The sequence below is a fragment of the Pangasianodon hypophthalmus genome, chromosome 18, assembly GCF_027358585.1.
Source record: "Pangasianodon hypophthalmus isolate fPanHyp1 chromosome 18, fPanHyp1.pri, whole genome shotgun sequence".
NCBI classification, from domain to species: domain Eukaryota; kingdom Metazoa; phylum Chordata; class Actinopteri; order Siluriformes; family Pangasiidae; genus Pangasianodon; species Pangasianodon hypophthalmus.
In genome coordinates this window covers 12400322-12425711 of record NC_069727.1, presented here as the reverse complement: position 1 = coordinate 12425711, position 25390 = coordinate 12400322, and positions in this window count along the sequence as shown.

Genomic DNA, 25390 nt, shown 5'->3' with positions numbered 1-25390 from the left:
TTATGTTGTCACCCTTTGGTTTCATGCTGAAGTTCTTTGATAGAAAACAAGGCTTTCCTTGTACTTTTTTGCCCAGAGATTGCCCAAATATCACTTTTTTTTGTATAATTCTGAATGACATGGGATTTTATTATTATTTTTATAATAAAAGTGAGTATCAGTTTACTTGTTTTTTTAGATGTGAAAATAATGTGAAATTATTTGGTTGTATAATTTATCTACTTGTGTCTTCTTGAGTGCTATGTGTGCCTCTCTTTCACACGACCAACTGAAATCTCCTGCATTTTTATACACTATAAAGCTAGTAGAGCTAGTGAGCAGAGATACTCTTCTGGCTGTGTTTTGAGTGACACAGTAGATTCACCATGTCACTTTCAAAGATAGTGAAATAAAGTCATGTGAATTTTATAGATAAAACTTTTCTCTGAGATTTCGACAAATCTACGACATTGATATCAGTACAGTTGCTCACAAATAGACACAAAAATAGAAATATGTTCCAGACCAGGGCTGTGAAAATAAACTCCTCTATTTTCTCTCTGTTGTGAATAAACACTGAAACCTAATATCAAGTATAAGGAGTGAGTTTTGAGCAAGTGATAAACAGTTCCTGCGTTATGAAACCAAAAAAGCTGAGCGAAAAAATGGCTGCAAATTGTGTTCATCAGGCTCTAAGGTTTAAACTGGGGTGTCTAATTCCATCCCATCTGACATGGTGCCCTCACTGCAATTGCAGTGCCATTTTGCTTGTTACTTTTGCTAGCTAGTTAATATTAACAGATCACAAAAACATTCTCTAACAGTAACTTTGAATCATCATCTAATGAAAAATCATGGACTTGTACTTTGAAGTAGCTTCACAAAGAGCTTCACTCAGCTGTGAATGATGTTGACATGTCTCTGATCTTTACATGTCTCATAATTAATATGTTAATGATGACTAATTACATAAGACACAATACCCAAGCCTGTAAACATGCTATCTATTAGGGATGTAACCAAATACATTGTTTGTATTGAACAGATGCTTTTAATACTTACATATACAGACACAAATAGGAGGCACACTATTTTTTAAAAAAATTTTCTTTTGGAAAGCCCGTGCTGTGGTTTAAATTAGGCTACTAATTCGTTTATATTTTGGAAAACAGAACCAGCTAAATTCATCAGAAAATATTGCAGGGAGGTACAAACAAAATAGTAACCCCTTGAGCGGGATTAAAAACAATCCCACGCCCATCACTAGTTGAGACAAATCCTGAATTTGAGCGATGAGGCTGAGGAACTGTCAGATCCAGACTTCACAGACCATGCTGACAGTGCTGGCATTCTTACCTCGGGGTTTTTTTTTCTCCCTCCCCTAGTGTTTCCTGTGGCATGGTGTTAGGGTTCATATTTAATTACCCCCATAAGTTCAATAAAAACCAGGTTAGGCCATGTCAACTGCAGGTTTAAATCTGATAGTGGCATTGTGTTACATCACTACTAGCTATAGGCAGTATGTAGAATGAAGTAAACCAGCTGGCTTGAGTTGTAGAAGGAATAAATAAAGATTATCTTGTTCAGTGACCCTGTTTATCTGTTTGCTATTGTTTTTGAATAATAGCGGTATGTCAACATAAGGCAAAGAAAAAGAAAGAAATATAAACTTAAATGTAACATTTTGTTTCCATAATTGTGTTTTTTCCCCCCTTCTAAATATGATTAATAGAAACATTGAAAAGATCTCCTCTGTCATTCACAGCTGATTGGAAGGACTCTGTCTGCATTTGGCAGCTGGTTGTAATTGATTTAGCTGCTATAATGTTAACATAATGATGATGAGTGCTTCTGCTTTTCTGGCTTTTCCATTATAAGTGGGTAGATTTTCACTACAGGCTGATTACTGAATGCTACCCTATAAATAACATGGCATTACAATCACACAGACACACACACATACACACACACACACACACGGCCACTGGGGAATGGCTTCCCTGACCTCGTTAAGAGAGAAACAAAAAGGGGCGTGTGTGATACGCACAGTGCATGTGTGTGTGTGTGATCCATTCATTATTAACACACAAAAATGGATTTCTTTAATCAGCAAGGGCTAAGCTGCACACTCAGAGAAACCATTACTGAAAGAGAAAGGAAGTATATGTGTGTGTGTGTGTGTGTGTGTGTGTGTGAGAGAGAGAGAGAGAGAGAGAGAGAGAGAGAGAGAGAAGAACACACAATGATAAATAAAATAATAGCACAAGCAAAACTAGAAAATAAGTGATATGAGACTTGAAAAGAGATGGGGGACAGAGGAAGACAGAGAGGTAGGAGACAGAAAGAAAAGGAGACAGAAAAGAGAAAGACAGAGTGAGGAGGGAGATAGAGAGGAAGGGGAGGAAAGCTCAGACAGCTCTGGAAACAATGACTGCCATAGATAAAGCAGGTGGCTGCGGTAATTGCTTCCACAAAATAATGAATGAGCTACGAGCCGTCTGACGGAATAGGAAATCTTCCTTGCTCCTTATCCTCCCCCTCCCTCTACCCTGCACGCTCTCTTTCCTTTTTCCCTATTTTTCCTATCTCTGCTTCTTATCTATCGCACCAGTCTCTCCTTTGCAGTAAAAATAATAATAATCAGATTAATCTCACCTCATTCTCTCATTTCCACACAGTGCTATTGTCTCACTATTCTTCTTTAGAGAAATCATAGTTTTTGTTCTTGAGTTGCAATTTTCATATTTCAGAAATTGATTCAGGCAGACTCACCACTTGAAACTGAGTGTGATATAGATTTTTTTTTTTATCATGAATTTCATTACAGGTGAAAAAAAACCACACACAAAAAAAAACTGGGACAAATTTGTCTAGTCCTTTAGTATATTATACCATAAATGTAAATGAATTAGTGTGGATAATATATTAAAGAGCATGAATCAATAAATAAAGAGCTTTAACAATAGTGTATGAAAACAGCTTAGTATGTTCAGCATGTAAACTTCAGCCATTACCAAAATCATCACAGCTACATGACATATTTAAGCAATATTGCACAAGCAAGGATGCGGTTATACTGAATATCGTCATGGCTGTAATTCAGCTGCAGGCCAAGTGCCATAGGTAATCACAGCTGTGCCAATATTTGGTATAACTGCATGATTGCAAATGTGATATTGCCTTTATCTAACAGTTCTACAAACAAGAAATTACTATCGAGTAAGTGTCATTTTGGACACAATATGGCCAAATATTCTGTTTATTTTGCAGAAATAGATCCCAAAGAAGCTACACTCACCGATAGTCCATTGGCTAGCTAGCTCACAATGATTTGTACATTCCCACTGAAGGTGCTTCAGGTAAAATTGGCATTACTTCTTCCTTTTCATCCTCATCTCACAAGCTTTTATATTTTAAGTTAAATGTTATATTCCTGAAAAGTATCTTTTGCCTGATGTTGTCAATAACACAACTGTAGTAACCATTTCGAACAAGCAAGTGGACTTTTTCATGGCAAACAAAGACGAGTGGAGCAATACACACACAGTAAAACATCCTAATGTATATAGAATATATAAGCACTCTTGGAATGCCGCTCGACCAATCAAATTGGTTTGATTGGTCAGAACTAATTGTTGTATAAAATGATATATACATACTTAGAACAGTAGTGCAACTGACTGTTGAACGAATGCTAAAAGCCTTTTCTCCACTAACAGTAAATCCTAATCTAAATATGTTTGTTCTGAAATGCAATAGTCAAATTTTGACAAATAACCTGAAAAATATGTAGAACATGATAAAACAATTGTTTAACCCATGGCATCGGCACAAGGGGCTGAGAAAACTTGTTGCTCCAGGCCAGAGTGCTTGTTTGTGTTTACACTGGCTTCACGTCAGTCTTTTTATAGACACTCCCAAACACTCCTTCACTCCACCCCATCTCTTTCTCCCCTCAGACTGTAAGGAAAGAAAAAATATAGAGGAAATTGGTAAGTGCCCAGTGCAGCCATATAATTTTTCAATGGGCAAAAAAAACAAAACAAACTGTGCTTCAAAAAAATCAAAGTACAAGAAATCCAGTAAACCAGAATAAACACTGGCAGCATTTTTCCAAGATGAAATAATTTACTATTTGTGAAGGGGGTGAACCTGGACATGGAATAAGCTGTATTCCTCCTGGATAGATATATAAATACAATCTGTATAAGGCTTTGAATTTGTTAAATAGCAGCTTTACGTAACAAATCAAGTATATATATATATATATATATATATATATATATATATATATATATATATATATATATATATATATATAAAATGTGTGTGTATCACTTAGAGAGCCAGGCAGGGCAATTGTGTGGATGGCCCACCTGCATAGAAATGTATATAATGCTAACTGACTTCCATGCAGCTAATTGCAACACATTACAAAGAAAAGCAAGTTCTCAAAAACAATTCTCATAAATCATTATAAGCCTGAATGTTGTGTGTTTATAGTGTTATAGCTTTCAAGCAGCTGAACTTGAACTTGAGCTGAATGTCCAAGTGTGCAAAAGCACAAGTCAGGCTAAAATGCTAACATTCTTGCCACTATAACAAGAAGAGTACCTGTGGAGCATCATTAGACAATAAGTCACTCTGGATAAGAGAAATGTAATGGTCATAATTCGCCAAATGAAATAAATCAATGCCTGCTGACGGGAGATCAGCAGTTTTCTGAAAGGAAGCACAACCATCCTCATATAAAGTACAATAGAGTCTCACTTGTGAAATTGCTGTAGCTATGAAGGAGGACCACAAATGTCATCTCCATTTATTTGGGTCTCCTATCAAGCAAACGTTAGCATAATGCTAACATTTGTATTTATCAACTTATGAGGTAATGTTATCTTCTCTTATGCAAAACAACCAATGAGAAATGTTGTTTAATGCTCCTTTAAATACTGATTTAATGGAGATTAATATACTGTATTTTCTGAATCTTATGGCTCACACGTTCAACACAGCCATGACAAATGGTTGTATGTAAAATGCACTAATGTTTATAGTCTGTGACATACAGTATCTTGACCTTCCAGAGGGTTTTAGGTTTATGCTTTATCTCACTAAATGGTTACACTGAAAAAAAAAATCATATTGTGATTAATTCATTTCACTGTTACTTTCTAATTATATAAGTAGTTAATCAGATGCATGAGGTGGGTATCAATCTACACAGACCCCATTGAAGAACTCCTAATTAGATAGTTTTCCTTTTGGCTTTTCAACAATTTAACAATTTTATAACCCATAATTTAACAGTAAAAGAAGAATATTGGACCTAAGGGGCCTTTTGGCTTACTTACATTGTACATCTCACTGTGGTAAAAACAAAAAAATCTGGCTTCTGGTTAAACATTCACAAGAGCAGTGGGTTGGAAATTGCCATTTACAGGTTTGGTTCAGTTTCAGAAATCACAAATCTAGGTGATCAAAAAAGGCTAGGTGATGACACAATTGGACTGTTGCACTCACAGTTCATGATGTATGATGTCATCCTTAGAAAATGGAAAACCAAAAAAGTACAACAGATTGTGCTTGAATTAGTGTGTATATGAAAAAATAACCCTTAAAAATCTCTTAATTCATTCAAAAGAGTCATTCAAAATTAATAAATGTTTCAACAAATGCCCAACATTAGAGCATCTAAGGTATGTGTGTGTATGAGAGTGTGTACTGGGAGCATGTTTACTAATTATCCTTCTCCTGGCATTTAAATCAGTCAAACTTCAGTGTCGCAAGAGGCTATTAATTACCCTTATCATTCACATACACACATACCTAGAGACACACATGCTTTACACCTAGGAATCTTCTCTTTAAATGTGTGGCTGACGAGTAGGGCTGGCAGGTGGAGTCCATATTTAGGACCCCATTGTAATGAAGTCAGAGGAAAAAGATTATTCTAGCAAGGTGACAGAGTGCTTTCAGAGCACACCGGCTGCATTGTTAGCAGGAAAGATGGAGGTGCAAAAGGGGCCTTCAGGCTAAAAGAAGATAGTGTCAGTACGTCAGTTGCTTTCAACAGATGTGATAGCCTCTCCAGAGTCACACTGAGAAAGAGAGTGTGAGAGAGAGAAAGGGGAAGGCTAAGCTTCTTGCTATGCTAGCTTTCCTAGTACATTCCAGGCAAAGATATAACAAAACATGATTGAATAACATGCAAGTAAAATAACTTCGCTTAGCCCTGTCTTAAGTGATGAACCTGTGTACATCTTTACCCTCACTGTATTAAAGCTCAGTGTGTAGTGTGGTAATGGTAACGTTAGCGATTTGCTAACCCCTTTCATCTTTTCTTGTGCAAAATAATGTTGAAAAAAGCTACATTTTTAAGCTAACAATAAGCTAGCTAGTTGGATGCCATGTGCTAACATTTGTTAGCCCCAAAAAGGAGATGAGGCTTGATGGAATTGTGTCATTACCTATCTGGTGGAGATAATAGAGAGAAATGAAGTGCAGTTCTTTTAAGTAGTTGAGAACACAACAATCACACTAGAGTGCAGATCAAAACAACTGCTCTGACAGCATCTGAATGAGGTGATCTTGATCCAATGCCAACCAATCTCTTGGATTGCAGTGAGAAAGTGATTTAACTTTAAATCAACGGAACTACATAAAGCGAACCAAATATGCTGTGTATTATTTGTGGACAAATATTTTTTGGTCAAATCTGAGTTGCTAAACTGACCCACAAGGTACAAACTTAGTCAAGAGACAGAGTGAAATGCGATGTGCTCTGGATGTAATGACAAACAAAAAGAGAAGATAATCACCGGATGTAATTTTTTGAGTTGTTAGCTAATCTTCCTAAGATTTGGTAGTATGTGCAAAGCTTATATATATACAAGGTTGAACGCAGTCTGAAAAATTTAAATTGAAAATTCCAGAAATATAGTAAACATTCATAATTTAAATTGCGTGCCATTCTGAGTAACTTGATAAAATCTTGTGAGGTCCTGCCAGTGATGTTTTGTTTATTTTATGCATACATATATATAAAACCATATCATCCCGCCAAACCAGGACTCCACTCACTAAAACCATTGATGGGTTAATAACATCATATATATATATATATATATATATATATATATATATATATATATATATATATATATTCAACTGCAAGCTAATTTATATATATATATATATATATATATATATATATATATATATATATATATATATATATATATATATATATATATATATATATATATATATATATATATATATATATATATTAGCTTGCAGTTGAATCTGGCCAATTCAATTAAATTCTGTTTTTCAATTCTGTTGTATAATAGTGGCTAGCAACAGGATTATGGAACATGTGGGACAAAGGATACATGTACAGAGCTTTTAAAAATCCACATATGGATGTATCTGTAGGCAATGTTATTTGCAAACATTTGTTTCAGACATGACCGAGTGAGCAGCATTTGTTATGTTTTGAAAGTTAAAAAGACATTATTTGTGTCCCAAGGATCAATGTAAAACTAAGCACAGTGACTACATGCACAGGGCTACATAAATGCAAATACAAATTTAGGTCAACAGCAGAAAAACAAGAGTAGCATCAGACTAAACTAGAAGGCAAAATTAGAGTGATTTTGGAAATTACATGTGAGTGCAAACATTATTATTATTATTATTATTATTATTATTATTATTATTGTTGTTGTCGTTGTTGCTGTACAACATTAATAATAATAATAATAATAATAATAATAATTACTATTATTATTATTATTCACTCAGAGGCAGAAGAAGACTGGCTGCTTAGAGCACTGATTTAGAGTGCAGCCAAGACAAGCCACAGAGTTGGAGACTCAAGCGCTCTTTATTTCCGGAAGTGGTTGCATAAGCGTCTCCCACACACACACACACATACATGCAAGAAAAAGAGAGCTGAACAAGAGGGCAGTCCAAACCGGAACACAGAGCCAGACCTCTTGCCTCGCAACGAGGAGTGGGGGAGTGAATTTGTATGGTTACATCAGTGGCTGTTATGGCAAACCACTTATTATTTTTACACTCCTTCAGTGTCTTTCTCTCTGTCTGTCTCTCTCTCTCTCTCTTTAACTTTCATAGGCAATATATTGGAGATCTAAATACCATACCTAGAATCAACTCTAGACCTTTTGCTAGCTCTCTTGTATGTAAACTAACGATGGTCAAGATTCAAGATTCAAGATTCAAAGAACTTTATTAATCCTAGGGGGAAACTGCTTTGCCATGTTACAATTGCTCTCAAGAAAGAAAGAAAGAAAGAAGGAAAGAATAAAATAAAATAAATATGTACCTATACAGTATATAATATATATATATATATATATATATATATATATATATATATATATATATATATATATATATATATATATATATACAAAAAATAAAAAAGTGAATCAGTAATTTAAAAATAAGTAAACATACAAATAATGATGTAGAACTGTACCAGTGAAGATGATAGTTTAGATCAGGTGTGAAGTTAATTGAAGTGCAATAAAGATATTAATTCTATATATTTAAATTTGACATTTTACAGGTATAGTTCAAACCAAAATTACACAATTTATCAGCTAAGATATGTTTGGTGTGTTAGTTGTGCCCTAGACCTACTAGCTAGTTACAAGTAAGCCTATGTGTAGACACCAGATGAGTATCATCCAAACTACATGCCTAAATGATTACACACTTTTTTAAAAAATCAGCTGTTCCTTTGGAAGCTGATTTGAAGGCTCAGTGATGTGAAGTGCTGCACAGTGATCTTTTATTTCCATTTAGTCCAAATGTCACTGTTTGACATTAAAGTATTGGGAAAATATACTGGGGAGAGGCTGTACAATTGTAACACTTTTGGTTTGAGTTAATCACCTCAAAAACTCTGTTAATCACCTCGCATACAAAAACTCTGAAAACTATGCTATCGGTGTAGATAAGTGTGGATAAGTGTACACGATTGCACAAATTTCAGTTTTTGAAAAGTAAGAATGAAATAATATTAGGAAAATAGAGTGAACAAATCCTGCTGTTTTTTTTTCAAACAGACACTAAGAAGTGATGTATTTGTATATGGATGTAATGAAATCACTGTTGCATATGCGTAGTACAGAAAACATACAATTACAATTGCTCCATATTATAATGATGCTGGCTCTCCCATACTGCATAATGTGTCATTTGAATTTGCAAATTTGAAACAGTTACAATTTTGCAGGAGCCTACAGGATTATTAGCTTTTCAGCTGTTGATGTATGAAGCATCAATGATGTAAAGTTGATCACTTTAAAGAACTTTCCCATTCCTTTTTATCCTCCCAAAGAAAGCCAGTATGAGTCATACCAGAGACAGGTTGACCCAGTCAGTCATGGTGACACTGATCAGTCCATCTGGTGTGCTGCAAAGGCCACAGCAGTGGCAAAATGAATGTAGGAAATGATACTAGCTCCTAAATAATACTCTAGATTTTAAAAATTGAGAACATATGTGACTAGCAAAAACACCAAATTGCTAACATACATTCTCTGGCATTATTAGCTTCAGTTTGAGGTGAGAGTTCCAGTCAGAATTACTTGCATCTCTGTTGTTCTCTAAACATAATTTTACTGTATTTTACTGCATTTATTGATTATACTAACTACACAGTGCAATCACTGCATTAATTCTAATGAGGTTATGTTTTTTTTGGTTACAATCTCAGCAGCAGTTCTTGGATGATATGAGTTAATAGGCAAAGCTTAATAGAATAACTTATTTTTACACACAAATTAACACATATATAATTTATGAAAGGAGGCAAAGTGGTGCAGTGAGTAGTGTTGCTGCAGTCCTGAGCTCCTGTCTATTTGGAGTTTCACATATGAGCACATGGGTCTTCTCCAAGTTCTGTGGTTTCCTCCCATCTGTCAAGACATTTTGGTAGGTGGACTAGCTACTCTAAATTGCCTCTAGGTGTGAATTTGTGTGCATGGTACCCTGTGATGGACTAGTGCCCTCATATCCAGTGCTCCTGGGTTAAGCTCCAGATACACCAGGACTCTGACCACAATAAAGCTGATTTCTAATGAAGCATAGAGTATACATTGAGATATTACCCCTTTACAGAATACCTCAGTGCTTATCTGGATAAGGTGGAATAAATGAATTAATAACTCATGAGGGGGCTCCAGAATCATCTGGCTACCAAAGCATGTAGGGCCATGAAGAGCTTATCACCAAGGTATGGGACTTTCCTACCCCTCTTGCAGAAGTAATCACCAGAAGAAAGGAAGTCTTCAATGATACCAATTTCAGATCACCCTCCTGACTGAGCTTGTAGAAAGGGTTTATGGGACCCCAACATGAGGGGGAGGTTTTGGAGCATGGTAGGCAAAGATGTTTAGCTCCCTTTAAAAATGCTAATATGATCATATGAGCTAATATGACTAACATATTAGCTCATATATCATAATAATATAATGACACAGAGCAAACTGAGAAGAGCCATCTTGCCTGCTTCAGGCAGTGTGGACAGCCACACTGGAGTATGTGTGTTAGCCAAATTGGCAAAGAGTTTCCCAAACTCTCGAGCCATGTATCCTGCTGTTAGAAGCAAGGTCTTCATCAGCTCTGTAGTGGAGAAGCCGGCTTCTAACATCTGGAGTAACTTCTCCAACTCTAGATGGAAAATCAACATACAGTTACCCATGCACATTAGATGCTCTGTGATATCATGAGCCCTTGCTAGCGAGTCATTGGTACATATGTCTGCTCAGTACTGGACCTCAGAACATAATGTTTCATCTGGTGATACCACCAGTGATGCGATGCAGGGGTCCAAAGGGGGTATGCATTTCAGACAAAAACCTTCAGCATCTTATATGCTATATCCACATATACACATATATCCTCCATGCGTCTTGCTCGAACATCATGAGAGGGGCTAGGACCTTGGGCTGTCGTGAGGGCCTTGTAGCATCATCTGAGCCTTCAGGTCTTCATCTGAGCCTTCATGCCTTCAGGTCTATGAATTTCTTTCAAAATTCTTGAAAGGTTTCTTTGTGGAATCCTACAGCATTCGGAAAGTGTTCTAAATATGATGTTTTTATCCCTGTGAAACAGTAAATATTTTGAGCTGTATGTAAACTTTTAGCCTCAACTATATGAACATCCACTAGAGATATGTGACTATCACTCTACATGTCTGCTACATGGTGTATGAAAGAGGATTTAGATTGGCTATTTCCTACTCTTCTTCTGCTTGCGAGGTCACAGATCCCATGTAGTACCCACGATTGGTTAGTGTTGCTTTAATCAACAGGGGAAAGAGTAATGTCACCCTCCCTACTCTGAGAACTGGACCAATTGCAGTCCATTAAACTCTTGGCAATTGGTGGCTATGGCTTTGTGGAAGTTTAACACTCTCAAACACTCAAAGATAGTGTGAATGCTTACATCTTTATTGCTCTCTCTCTCTCTCTCTCTCTCCCCCACACACGCACACACACACACACACAGTGACAGGTACAAGATGCATTACAATAACTGTGATACTGTGAACTTTTATTTTTGACCCTCACAGAGGAGGACATATTATTCTCAGAAGTATTGCATAGTAGTGCCTAGGCACAATAACATCAGAATGGACCTCACAATATTGTGACATTAATATTATATGGTTCTATCTGAGTTAAGTTGGAATGGCAGATAAAACCATAAAATACTAAGGTCACAGTATGTATCTTGTGGCCAGACAGTTTCTTCATAATGCCAAGAGGGTTCGCTGATTTTATTTTTAATTCAGTCAGCATTGATCCATAATGGCACCATGAACTTAATGTGGGCCAAATAATACATACAGACATTTTTAAAATCAATTTAAATGTAATAATATATAGGACTGCAAAGTATGACCATGATTTACACATGCTTAAAGCTGTGTGTGTGTTTGTGTGAGTGGGTGCCTAAAGGTGTGTAGGTGTTGGCAGCTGCTCAATATTCATCACCTCTGGCAGCGATGCAGTGGCATCCATGACGAGGGAATGGACTTATGGGTAATTCGAGAGACAACGGGGACATATTCATCCAATTAGAGATGATAATCTGATCGTGCGGCACCCTCGAGACCTCCTGCTCGGCTTGAATGGATTTAGGACCATTCTGATTAAGTTAAGCCGCTCTGGAGTGGCACAATATGTCCACTCATCTCCTCACAGAGACGGTGCTTACTGATACCTGCTATCACTCACACAGACATAGAGTGCCTCAAAATAAAGAACTACCCACTGAAGCTAATATCGGTAATGACAGCAAATACATAAAGCCGAATAAGGACAATATCATAAAGCCTTTAAATACATCAGCATGTGATAGAGATGACTGATATTTCTGACACATAGCAGGTCTATAATCTGACACATAGCAGGTCTATAATCAAACTAATTATTATTAAAATTATTATGTAAAATGTTTTCTTTCAAGAGATTGATGATCTATCCGAGGTGTCATATTACTGACAAACTCATGGGGTTATAAAATTATGTTAAAGAGAGAGGATCATTGTAAAAATGTACTCAATAATGATTAAAAAAAAGACAATGTGTATCAGGAAAAAGTCACCTCTGTATTGGTAAAATCCCATTCCACACGCACAACTCTTTGCTCTTTGTTCTCTTATTTAGAAAAATTACCAAATAAATTTCTTTTGGCACTGTGGGTTTCTCTCTCCAAGTGACAAACCCACCAGCCATGCCTCCTTCACTGGTTCTGGCAGGTACAAAGTCTCTCACATCTTCATGATTACACACATATTAGTTTTCTCATTATGATTATTACATGGCCTGTCACAAATTTTCAGACACTTTTTCTGAAATTTCCAGGTTTTTAAAATACACCTCAGAAATAAATAAACGCAAGCACAAAAAGAGATATTTGTAGAGGAAGGAGGACATGTATAAAATAATGTCCTGCTCAGTTACCCAACATTAACCCAATCAGGCTGCTCTGGAAGGAGTCGTCGGTCCAACCAAACTTTAGAGGACCTGAGAGATGTGTTCATCCATGTCCATAAATTTGTGGGACATACAAAAGACACCTGCACAAACTGACATCACTGTTCATACTGAAGAAAATGTGTGCAGAAGTTAGAGGTTTTTTTTAGTTATCTTCTCATGTTTATGTGTGTGATAGTGTAAACTAGAGCAGTTAAGTTGTTACTGACTGAAATATGCTAAAGAGTAAACAAAATGGTTTCACATATTCTTTAAATTTTTGTGCCCGTTGTTGCGGTAACCCGTAACAGTCACAGATGTAAAAAGGGTCTAGGCTAGAGTAAATACATCAGAGTAAATAATCAATAAGTGTTATTAGGCACATTCCTGCAATATCCAATCAAATCACATCCTCTAATTCTGTTGAAAAACACAGGTTTGTGCTGGAAGCTCAGCACAGCAAAACTACATACAATTAGACTTCACATTTATAGTATTACAAATAACAGGTTGACTTACATAATTTACAAGGTCTAAGAGCTGGTAAAATTTGCACAGTTTGGGATCAAAGTGAGTTCAAAATACCACTGTATTGGCAGATTATCACCCTCCCTTCTGTGACCAAAAAATCTCTGGCAAAATCTCTAAAACACAACAGAATGCAAACGGGAAAAATACTTGCTCAACCAAATTATCCATACGTTATTGTTAAACAAATAAGCGATGCTTTTGAGCCCTAGATATCCACTTATAGGGTATTTGTCAAAAGAGACAAACTGGCCTGTATGATGAACATGATCCCCTTTGCCTATACTCTAATTCAGTATTGTCCTCTCTCCAGGTAATACTGCTGCTGGGAAATCAGGGCTATATCTTCTATAGCACTTCTAAAACTGACAGATATTGCTTTAAATTGCAATCCTCTCATTTTGACTCTCCATCCATTACACTCCTTCAGTCTCTCTCTCTCTCTCTCTCTCTCACTGGTACCTCTTCTGATAAAAGAGCACAATGGACTCTTTCACTGCTTTGTGATGGTTGGACTGAGAGGCCTGAGTGTGTATCCTTCCCCCTTCCTGTCCCTGTGTTTGTGTGTGTTTGTGTGTCTGTGTGTGTGTGTTACTCTGTCCCCGAATTTCAATTAGTCGTCTTTCCTCCACCCCAGAGCCTGTCGCACACACACAGCTCTTGATGTGACCAGGGTACCAACAGGACAACTCATTAGTCAATGCTGGGACTGTGAGCTTGAGACACACACATACACACCTGGCACAGACAGCTAGACACACACACACAGTGGCAGCCAAGTCCACAGCTACAGATTTAATTAAAAGGGGGTTATATCTCCGTGGGAAGTTCTCATTGTGTCAGCCTCGCCTCACCTGCGAGGTTAGTGTCGATTTAATATACCCTTTTTACACACAGACACACTCTCTCTGCCTCTTGCACACACAAATGCTTTAATACACACTGATCAACATTTGCTTATGTATGTACTTTTGCTTTTGCATGCACAAATATTTAAACACATACAGACATCCTTTATTTTTTGTGACTACAAAGTGCACTCATGTAAACACACACACACACACACACACAAACACCTGTGCACACACTTGCATGATTGAGGACAAGACATTGGAAAGGTGTTGTGAGATGAATGTGATGTGTGTACATGGGGATGGGCTCATGTATCTTCTGGTGCCTCTCAAAATTTAACAGCAGGGCCAGACACATGGAATAAAGATGCTGGTTAGTCCCCCCATTTCTTTGGTCACCTAGCTACTGATTTAGAAGTGGGTGGATTCTGACAAATAAAGTGGAGTGAGGTTTGGGTGGTAGACAAACTAGTGCAATTTGTGACTGTAGTTGGGTGGGAACAAGCAATGGGGCAGTGGAAACTCTTGCTTCAGTGGATGCATTCCCTCCGGGTTTCCTCACCCCCTTTCAGAATTCCCCCTGGAGCAGCCATGTGAAAATACTTTGAATGATGCTTTTGACCAGGTTTCTTTAAAAGAATCGGTATGGATCTCCTTGGGTCATTAGACCAGTCAGCACAGGGCTTTGTGTTAGTCTTCCTGGACTAAGCAGTACCATTGTGGATGATCTCTTCAAAGGGCATGGCCAAGGTTCTCTTTTGTCCCTAACTGATAACCCAAAAGAGATCCTACTAGATCAAGGAATAACATTTATGTCATGCAAACTCTGATAACTTTACAAACTGCTCTGAACTAGTGTGTACCACTTTGAACCCAATGGATTTTGGAGTGCTTTAATAAGATACTGAAACATTTGATTCATAAGTTTGTACACAAGTGTGGCCAGAATTGAGATAACTGGTTGTAAGCCCAATTATTTGATGTCTGGTGGGTAGCCAAGGCCTTCACAGGGTTTTACCCTTTTGAGTTATTATATAGGCTGTTGGAGATCTTTAAGAAAGCTGTGAGGATGGTCCAACTGCTTCACTTATCAGGGGAGAATTTGCTCCAGGCACAGGAAAGGCAACAGATCTCTATTATATGTGCTTCCAACTGAAACAATTTGCACTAAGAACTAAACACCTTGTATTACTCCCATCTGTAGCTCAAAATTACTCACCAAGCAGCAAGTACCCTCTGAGGTCACACCAAGGTTGTAGAAGTGAACTACAACTAAGTGAGGTATTGAGAATGGACAGGGGAAACACACTGCAGATTTACCACCTCAATCTTCTCAAACAATGAAGTGAAGTGGACCCAGGTGCTCTGGACACTAGAGGTTGGGAACATAGTGTTCCATTCAAATTCCACTTGGAGACCATGGTTTGTGTAGCCAGGTGTATCACTTGCCTGACCACTAAAGAAAAATGATTCAAGACAAGTTGGGAAAAAATCTAGAGACGTGAGTAATCTAGAAGTCACATAGTGACAGCCCCATTGTGCTTGTGCACAAGGCAGATGGGACAGTCAGTTTCTACTTGAACTGCTAGTCAAAATAAGATTGCCTACCCAATGACTTGTACTGACAAGCTTCTGGATTGTCTAGGCACAGTTTGTTATTAATTGACCCTGGATTTCACCAAGGGCAACTGGCAGATTCCCCTCTTGCCAAAGTTCAAGGGAAAATGTGTTTCTTCTTCCTGTGCTGCTTTCATCGAATTTGTTACTCTTCCATTTGTACACCAGCTACATTACATTGGCTAGTGGGGCCAGGTACTATGGCCTCACACTGTATATGCCACTGCTTATTTAGATGACATAATAATTTATAGTTATACTGTTTGGCAGCAGCATATGCAGTCCTAAAGTCCTTGAGATGCGCCAGCCTCAGGTTCAATGTGGCAAATTGTGCAAATGGACTGGAGCAGTGGACCTTTGCGAGTATTAGAGCGGCTCTCTGTGCGGCCCCCTGCTTTAATCACTTGCTTTCTCTCTCCTTTTGTGTTGCAGACTGAAACATTGGAGACAAGGCTGGCAATTGTTATATTCCAAGTGTACTGCTGTACATCACTTGGAAGCTCTAAGTACAGCACCATCAAAAATGCATGTCTGGCCATGAAGTGGGTGGTATTCTGGAGTTGGGCAGGTAGTGGGGGATGTGGTTTAGTAAGAGTCTGTAGTGAGAGGGTACAGGGTAATGCCTTATGTGGCACACCAAAGCCCTGTTTACCTTGTATATTAATGTGATCTTACAGAAAGTGGTGAGGGAAATGTGTTCACCCTATCTTCCAGAGATCGCATATCTAATCATATCAATATCTAATCTGCTATGATTACTCTTCACTAAGTAAATGTAATTTGTAATTTAATCCATTCTAAAGTCGTTCATACTTCCATATAATATATCACTATATAATTAATGGAGTTTAATTATTGTTTAATATTGCCCACAAATATGCCATTCCATTGTGTTTTGAGTTTTTTTTTCATTTAGTATTTAGTATTAACAGCACAAAACATGAATTTCAGGATGACATACTGTGGTTACATCAAACTGTCAGACAGTGGCACTGGACTTAATGCTGATCTTCACTTAAGCTGATATCGTAGATGAAAAATCCACTTAAGGTCATGCTGTTCTGAGACACCCCTCTGTTTTCTGAACATTCATTCCTCCATTCTACATGCAACACTGTACAGAGTCTGTAGGATCGCATCTCACAGGACTGAAAATGGACGTGTAAGAAATGTGCTAGAGATTGGTCTTTAGTGTGAGCTTGGTCTTTAGTGTATCACTCAGCATAGAGAAAGGTTGATGGGACACAAAGACAAGAGAGATGGGAGACAAAGGAGCGTATGTTCTTAGCAGAGAAAAGTCTTACTGAAATCTCTTTCTTAACATTATATAGCCTAGTTTCAACATTTGGAAAACAAGTTTAAGTTCAAGTGGAGTTTATTGTCATTTCAGCCATATACAAGTACATAGTGAAACGAAACAACGTTTCTCCAGGACCAAGGTGCTACATAAGACAACACAGAACAACACAGAACTACAAGGGACTACGTAATTTATACTTAAAGTGCACAAGTGCAAACATGTGCAGACAGCACAAGACAGTACAAGACAGTACAATGACTACTGGGACAGACAGTGGGCACAGTAAGTCCCAGTGCAGTGCCGACCAGTACACAGTTCTGTTTAAAAGTGAACCTAGTGACAATAGTGCAAAGAGTACAAGACAGCTGAAATAGTGTAAACATAAGTGTAAACATAAGAGTAGCAGCCTATGTACAGTAATAAGTATTTGTAGCAGCATAAACATGTGCAAAAAAAAAGATTTCAGAGAGGATGGAGGATGCTCAGTTGTGTGTGTATATATGTATTTGTGTGTGTTCCTTCAGTCCAGTTTCTGAGTATTGAGGAGACATACATTTAAAAAATTCTTTTAATCAGTTATCACCTAGCAATGCATACAGTTGAATAGTTTATTAGCCCTTCTTCTCAGGGAGGGAGGGGTGACATTCTTTCTGTCCCCTATCAATCACAGCAACACTAGCATCTCATTGGTGTCTGTGAGCTCATGCATGCGGAAATGGGTGGATAGCACTTTCCTCTGAGTATGTTACGCTGCCCCCTGATGTTGCATGAGCAGCAGTTTGAAAAGATGCGGTTGGATGGCTTCCTTGGAGGAAGCATATGATAGCCTTTGCCCACTCTGGTTGGTAGCTGTGGTGTGATGGGGAGAGCTGCCTGATGGGTGAGAATTGGTCATGACTAATTTATGGAGAGTATTTATTTCAACTAAACCCTATTTCCTAGTTTCATACCTCAGAAAGAAAATCAACTAACTGATGAAAGTAATTCAGTTGAAATAAATGGAGGAAATGCATGCAGGTTACAAAAAAAGGATGGGAGGCTTTGATAATAATGAAAGAGAAGCAGAACAATCCAAGAACTGCAAAGGCAAAAATCCAAAATCCAGGTGATGGGTCAAAACCCAGATTAAACAGACTTGGGGGATAAAAGAGAAATCACAAAACCAGAAAACAAAGTGAAGAGCATACAAAGGAGTAAACAACTGCAAGTCCAAAATGAAAACAAGGCTTAAAAATGTAGACAAAGATGCAAACATAACTTAGTAACAAGTGTTACAAACTGAGAGGCTGGGGAGCGCCACATATGTGTTGCCGATGGTGGTGAGTTTTGGGAGTTGAAGTTCCCTGAAGATTGGTGATTATGACACCAATGTTATATAGTCCCCTCCAAATTAATGGAAATGGCAAGGCCAATTCTTTTATTTTTGCTATACACTGGAGACATTTGGGTTTGAGATCAAAAGATGAATATGATACCATAGATCTCATGTAGATGTTCTTGTTGCCTGGATGTGCCCTGTTAGATTGATTGTTTAAAGAACTAATAGCTCTGAATGTCTACTTTCCGTTTGAGCCCTGGTTTTTGCCTGTGAAGACTGTATTTGTTGTTAAAAAGGATAAACCACCATGAAGACCAGAAAGCTGTCAATGGGAGAAAAGAAAGCCATTCTGAAGCTGAGAAAAGAGGGAAAATTTATCAGAGCCATTGCACAAGCACTGAGCATAGCCAATACAACAATTTGGAATGTATTAAAAAAGAAACCACTGGTGTACTAACAACCAGACATCGAACAGGCCAGCCAAGGAAAACAACAGCAACTGATGGCAGAAAACTTGTGAGAACTATGAAGAAAAACCCCAAAACAACAGTCAATGACATCACCAACAACCTCCATAGGGCTGGGGTGAAGGTATCACAATCCACCATTTGAAGAAGACTGCGAGAGCAGAAATATAGAGGTCATACCACAAGATGCAAACCACTCATCTGCATTAATAATCAGAAGACCATATTGGAATTCACAAAGAAATACATAGATGAGACACAAAAGCTCTCAAACAGAGTTTTATGGACTGATGAGACTAAGATTAAACTCTACCAAAGTGATAGAAAGGCCAAAGTGTAGAGAAAGAAAGGATCTTCTTATGATCCAAAACCTACAAGCTCATCGGTCAACCATGGTGGAGGTAGTGTCATGGCTTGGGCTTACATGGCTGCTTCTGGAAGGGGCTCACTATCTTTACTGATAATGTAACTCATGATAGTAGCAGTAGAATGAATTCAGAAGTTTATAGAAACATTCTATCTGCCAATTTACAGAGAAATGCATCCAATCTAATTGACAGGAACTTCATCATCCAGCAAGACAATGACAAACATGCTGCCAAAACAACAAAGGTCTTCATGGGTGGGGGTGCAGGGTGGGGGGAGTGGAAGGTTTTAGACTGGCCAAGTCAATCATCAGACCTTAACCCAATTGAGCATGCATTTCACCTTCTGAAGTGGAAACTGAAGGGAGAAACCCTCCAAAACAAATAACTTAAAGCCTGGAAGAGCATCACAAAAGAAGAATGCAACAGTTTGGAGATGTCAGTGGGTTACTGGCTTGATGTAATTATTGCAAGCAAGGGATATGCAACAAATATTAAGTGTTATTTACTTTAATTTACTTTTAAGACTATCTGTTCCTATAATTTTGTTCATCTACAAATTGAGTGGTCTGGCACCAAAGGTGGCATGTTCTAAGTTGTTTAACACATGTAGATGTAACTATTTAAATTGATATTCATATTCATACTTGGGAATTGGCCTTGTCATCCCAATACATCCCATCCCATCGGAGGGGAATGTATGGCAAATTAGTTTCAGTTTTATTGAAAAACTAAAACATGGCCTAAGTATGTTTCATCCAACCCATGCTCTTTTATGGAAGAAAACATGTTTCATTGTTTTAGACACCAATTTAGTGGAATAACTACAATTGTCTAGTGCCTCAAGGTTTTAAGTCTCAGAAAATCCCTATATTCTAGAGATGATACTTCCTATGTATTCACTTGCTCACTGAGAGCCCATATACGGCAGACTTGTCCTCAAATTTTCCACCTCAATTAGCTTTACTGTGCAATTCACTGAGGCTGGATACTAAGGAGATTTAATGAACTCCATTGCTGAATTTCTTTATTTGTAACATTGCTCCCTTTTTTCTAGTTTCCCCAATATAGCTCAAGCACTAAGCCATTATAATCGTTACTTCTTCTAAAAATTATCTCAAAGACACAAGGCAGACTGCCAGGGTTGGCGATGAAAAAAACAAAACAAAAAGTGACATCAAAGTTGATTTGAAAGCTGTACTAATAATATTTTCAGGGACTGAAGCAACGTTACACTACTGCTAAGGTTACACTAGTGCTAAGGTCTCTGAAAAGCCACATTTAATGTTAATGTAACATTGTAGCAAAAGAATGAAAGAAATCCTCTCACTAATTCATGCTAGAAACACATGCTCTTTATTGTATTATAGAGACCAGTTAGGTACCATGAACTGTTAGGAACTAGACATGCGTATGCAATAAACTATATGTATACTTGGCAATCTATTTATTTATTTATTTTTCCACTTCATTCATTTTATTGGAATCACATTAAAATATAGGCCAATGGTATTTGAAGAATTGAAAGAAAAATCATTATTATTTTAATGCTTTTTTTCTTACTCAATGCAAATACAACAGTGTATGCACCATGCATAGCACTGTTTAATTTAAATGGATCACTGTGAAATACCATTTTTTGTTTAAGTTATTGGTTGTTGTATTTAGGCAGTAAGGCTCAGTTGCACTGGCAAGTGCATTATGAGCCAAATGTGGCCCAACTGTAAGCTTGACACTTTCAAGCTGACTTAAACTCGAGGCTAATGTTTATTTTCCCAAATTTCTCCCTGAATTAAATTCTCATCAGTGTTAAATTGTGATTGTGTTCCATGAAACAATTTCAGATTAGTTTATTGCCGTCGTTCTTTGGTGTTACAGGAAGGATGAAGTTGGCAAGTCTGAGCCAGCACTGGGACATTATCAGTTTGCTCTCTGGGAAAGACAGACAACATTATACTTCTCATCAGCTATTTTTCTGACACACTGGTGCCTTTGTAAACCAAAAAGTTAGAATCATCACTGCATAAAATTTTTGCCACTGGTTGTCATGCCATGCTTTATATGCATGTGTTGTCATGCACTACAGTCTCTTCTAATTTGCCTCTAAATTGGTTTCCTAGCTGCAACACCCACCAGTAAGACCATTTCTCATAACAGTTCTTCTCTACAGTCAAAGCAGTGACTTGTGCCAGCAGAGCAAGTATATGACTGGATTCTTTTATGTATTTTATGGAAATGACCTTTTATGTAATGTTCATTAGAGGCAGAAACTTTATTGGAAACTTTTCTGACTTCTTGCACAACTTATTTAAACATTTTTGGAAAGTTCCTCTTCCCAATCTAGTAAGGAAATAAGCAGAAAATGTACTGTATACACATTCCCATGGTTCCTTTCAACTAGTATGCAGTGGCCTACATATCACATATTTATTCTATGGTTATAGGTGTGAGACCCTAAAGTAAAAGTGAGGTAAAAGTGTCAGCCATAGATAAAATAGTACATTTAAAGTACATTTACCTCATTGTCATAGATTTTCCTTATTATGTTTCTTAATGCAATGCCAGGAAGCTCACGCCTTGTCCTTCCTGGAATGTTACTAGCAATACAAGGACCCTTGATAAAAGACAGAAATCACACCAAGAAGTTTACAGAGAATTATGGCCAGTAGTGCCAGATAGAAAGTCAAATACAGCATAAATGATTCTATACAACCTAAACATTGAGAAAATTCAGTGTGAATAGTGCACATTAACAAAATCTATGTTTCCATATCCTAAGAAACGTCAAAGCTAGAAATGTCTCCCACTGTTTGAAAAACATACCATCACAAACTGTGAAGGCAGGTGCTAACTATTGCTATGTTTACACTTCTAATGAGGAAAAAAAAAACTAAAAACAAAAACCAGCATTTAGATCCAATATGCAAGCTATGTCTATGTACCTAACAGCATTTACATTTTAACAATGACATACATTTATTCAGTATTTATGCTACATGGTGTCTTATAGTTCATTCATACTGTATGATTGATAGGAAACCCTTTTAGGTTTTTGTTTATTCATAGCTGAATAGCATTAAGGTGAAATAATACATTTCATTTGCTTTTTTTTTTTTATTTTATTTTTTTATTTTAAACATTTCTTTCATGCTTTGGATTTAAGTACATAGATCATGCATTAAATAGCAAGGAACTTCAGTGACCTTTATGCACTGTGTGTGTGTGTGTGTGTAAAAGGAATGGCATTTGAGCACTAATGAAGACACTAGTCCAATGGACAGCTACCAATTAAATTGGTGAAGATGCGATTTGTTAGTGTGTGTGTGTGTGTGTGTGTGTGTGTGTGTGTGTGAGTGAGTGAATGAGTGGGTGAGAGAATGAGGAGAGGGTGGGGAAATGAGGAGAGAGAGAGAGAGAGAGAGAGAGAGAGAGAGAGAGAGCATGGGAGGTGGTGTGGTTTAGGACAAAAAGTGCCAATTATGAAATGACCTGAAACAGCACCAGACTGGAACCTTAAATCACACACACACACACACCTACACACACGCACGCACACACATACAGCCAATCAGTCTCCTCTGAACGAGAGCGGATTAACTGCACCAATCATCAGGAGCACTGCGCAAACCTACAGTTATGAAAAATGTGGGCTGACAAATCAGCGGAACATGTGTTGATGCATTCCTTCTCTTTCTGTTTCTTGTTTGTTTATTTGTTTCTTTTTCTATTTGTCTCTATTTCTCTTTCTCTCTTCTCCATTTTTCTCATTGTCTCATCCTGTCACAGTTCTTTCTGTTTCTCTGTCTCACAGTGTCTGTTTTCTGTTCCTTTGTCTATGTTGTTCTCTCTCTCTCTCTGCATGTCCTTCTCCATGTATCTCTTGCTCTGTTCATTTTCCTCCCTGCCCCCTTTATTCTTTCAATTGTTTCCTGCTTTATTATATTCCAGTATCGTCATTAGCTCTTTGCTCACATGGGCAGGGTGGTCTTTAAAAAGTCCATCAAAATTCTTACATTACTGTTCTCACATTAATAATAATGCTATTGTCTATATTATCTCGTTCACTATAATATTTCTGCATTATGGCCTCTTCAAGACCAGCTCAAACTACTAAAATTTGCTGTACATTTTTAAGGATTATGAATTTGTGCATATGAAAAAAATGTAGTCACAAGTGAACATTGTCCAACACATTAGGACACAAACCTGCAACATTACAGTTATGTACATGGATTAATTCAGTCTAAACTATAAAACTCACTCGAAGGAGAATTGAAATCAGGACAATGGTAATAACTAGCAGTAACTGCAGAAATGGTCTTTTGTAATGTTCTTACTAGAGCTTTTATTTGACCAGTTTTTTCCACCCTGCACTGGCTGCTGATTGAATTTTGTATTGATCTTCCTGTCATACATGACATATAAAGCAATACATGGTTAATCACCTTGCTATTTATGTGAGCTAGTGACCTTTTACAATGTTGATTAAGGTCAAAGGTCCCTTGTTCTGTTAGTGATACCAAAAAGAAAAAAGGTTGAAAACGTAGATTTGTTCTTCTCACATGTGATCTCAGGAATTTTGACCATGGCATGGTTGTTGGTGCCAGATGGGCTGGTTTGAATTTTTCAGAAACTGCTGATCTCCTGATATTTTCATCTGCAACAGTCTACAGAGTTTACACAAAATGGTGAGTAAAACAAAAAACATCCACTGAACAGCAGGTCTGCTGGCAGAAACACCTTGTTGATGAAAGAGATCAGAAGAGCATGGCCAAGCTGACAGGAAGGCTATGGTAACTCAATAACTACACTTTAGTGAGCAGAATAGCATCTCAGAAGGCACGTTAAATATTCAGGGGGATGAACTATGACAATAGAAGGCCACATTGGGTTCCACTCCTGTCAGGCAAGTGGTCACAGTTGTCTTCAGTGGTCAAAGGCTCACCAAAATTGGAAAGGTTACCAATCAGTGGTTTTCTAACACATGACTGTACAGTTTAAGTTGATTATCCTTTATTCTATGATAGTGGCAGAGACAGTTGCAAGTGCAGGCAGACTTTATTACAAGGTGGACAAATCCAAATAGCCAGTCAATAGCAGAGTCAAAAAGAAGCTTTGGTCAGGCAATTGACAAACAGAATATCACAGCCAAATCTGTGCTATTTATAGCGTGTGTGAAATGAGACACAGGTGAATGCAATCGGAAGCTCATCAAGCCGGAGCATGTTACAGGGTTGGTAAACTGGCAGTAAGGCTGCACAAAGGCAGATCCATACTACACATTACAGAGTGTGGAATGTCACACTAACATCCAATGCCATTTGCTCCTAAATCTAATAACACTCCAGCCTGGACTTTACCTCTCTTGGTCACCATCATACTAACTCTCTGCACATGTTCCTCATTTTCATTCACTGGAAAACAGATAAATGCCACAATATTCCTTTCTACAGCATAGTTCTTCCAACATTTTGTTGTGCATCTCTGATCATTACTGTCAGGATTCTGTGGTTTGATCCTGTTTCTGTTTGTTTAGTCTGTTTTTTGCCTGCATTGCCCTGTTTCCTCACATTTTGAACTCATCTGCCTGCAGTTTTGTGCCTGCCGATTTGGATCTCAATAAGGTGGTCAATAAAATGCTTGCAAGTATATCCAAATGCCTCTGCCCACAGATGGAAAGTCTATCATCTACCTGTCAGCAGGTTCTGATATTATTTACACTCGTAACCTCTGATCTTTCCTATTAGTTTTATTGCTGTTACTAAATAAATAACAGTAGTTACATAATAATATGCTTTGACTGTTTAATATAACTATAAAAAGATAGCTAGATATTTAAAGATAGCCATTATTATGCAGAATTGGAATGTTTTTAACTACATAGAGACATTACCTTGTGATTTTTGAGTGGGATCAGTTGTTCAGTGACAGTGCTTCCAATAAGAA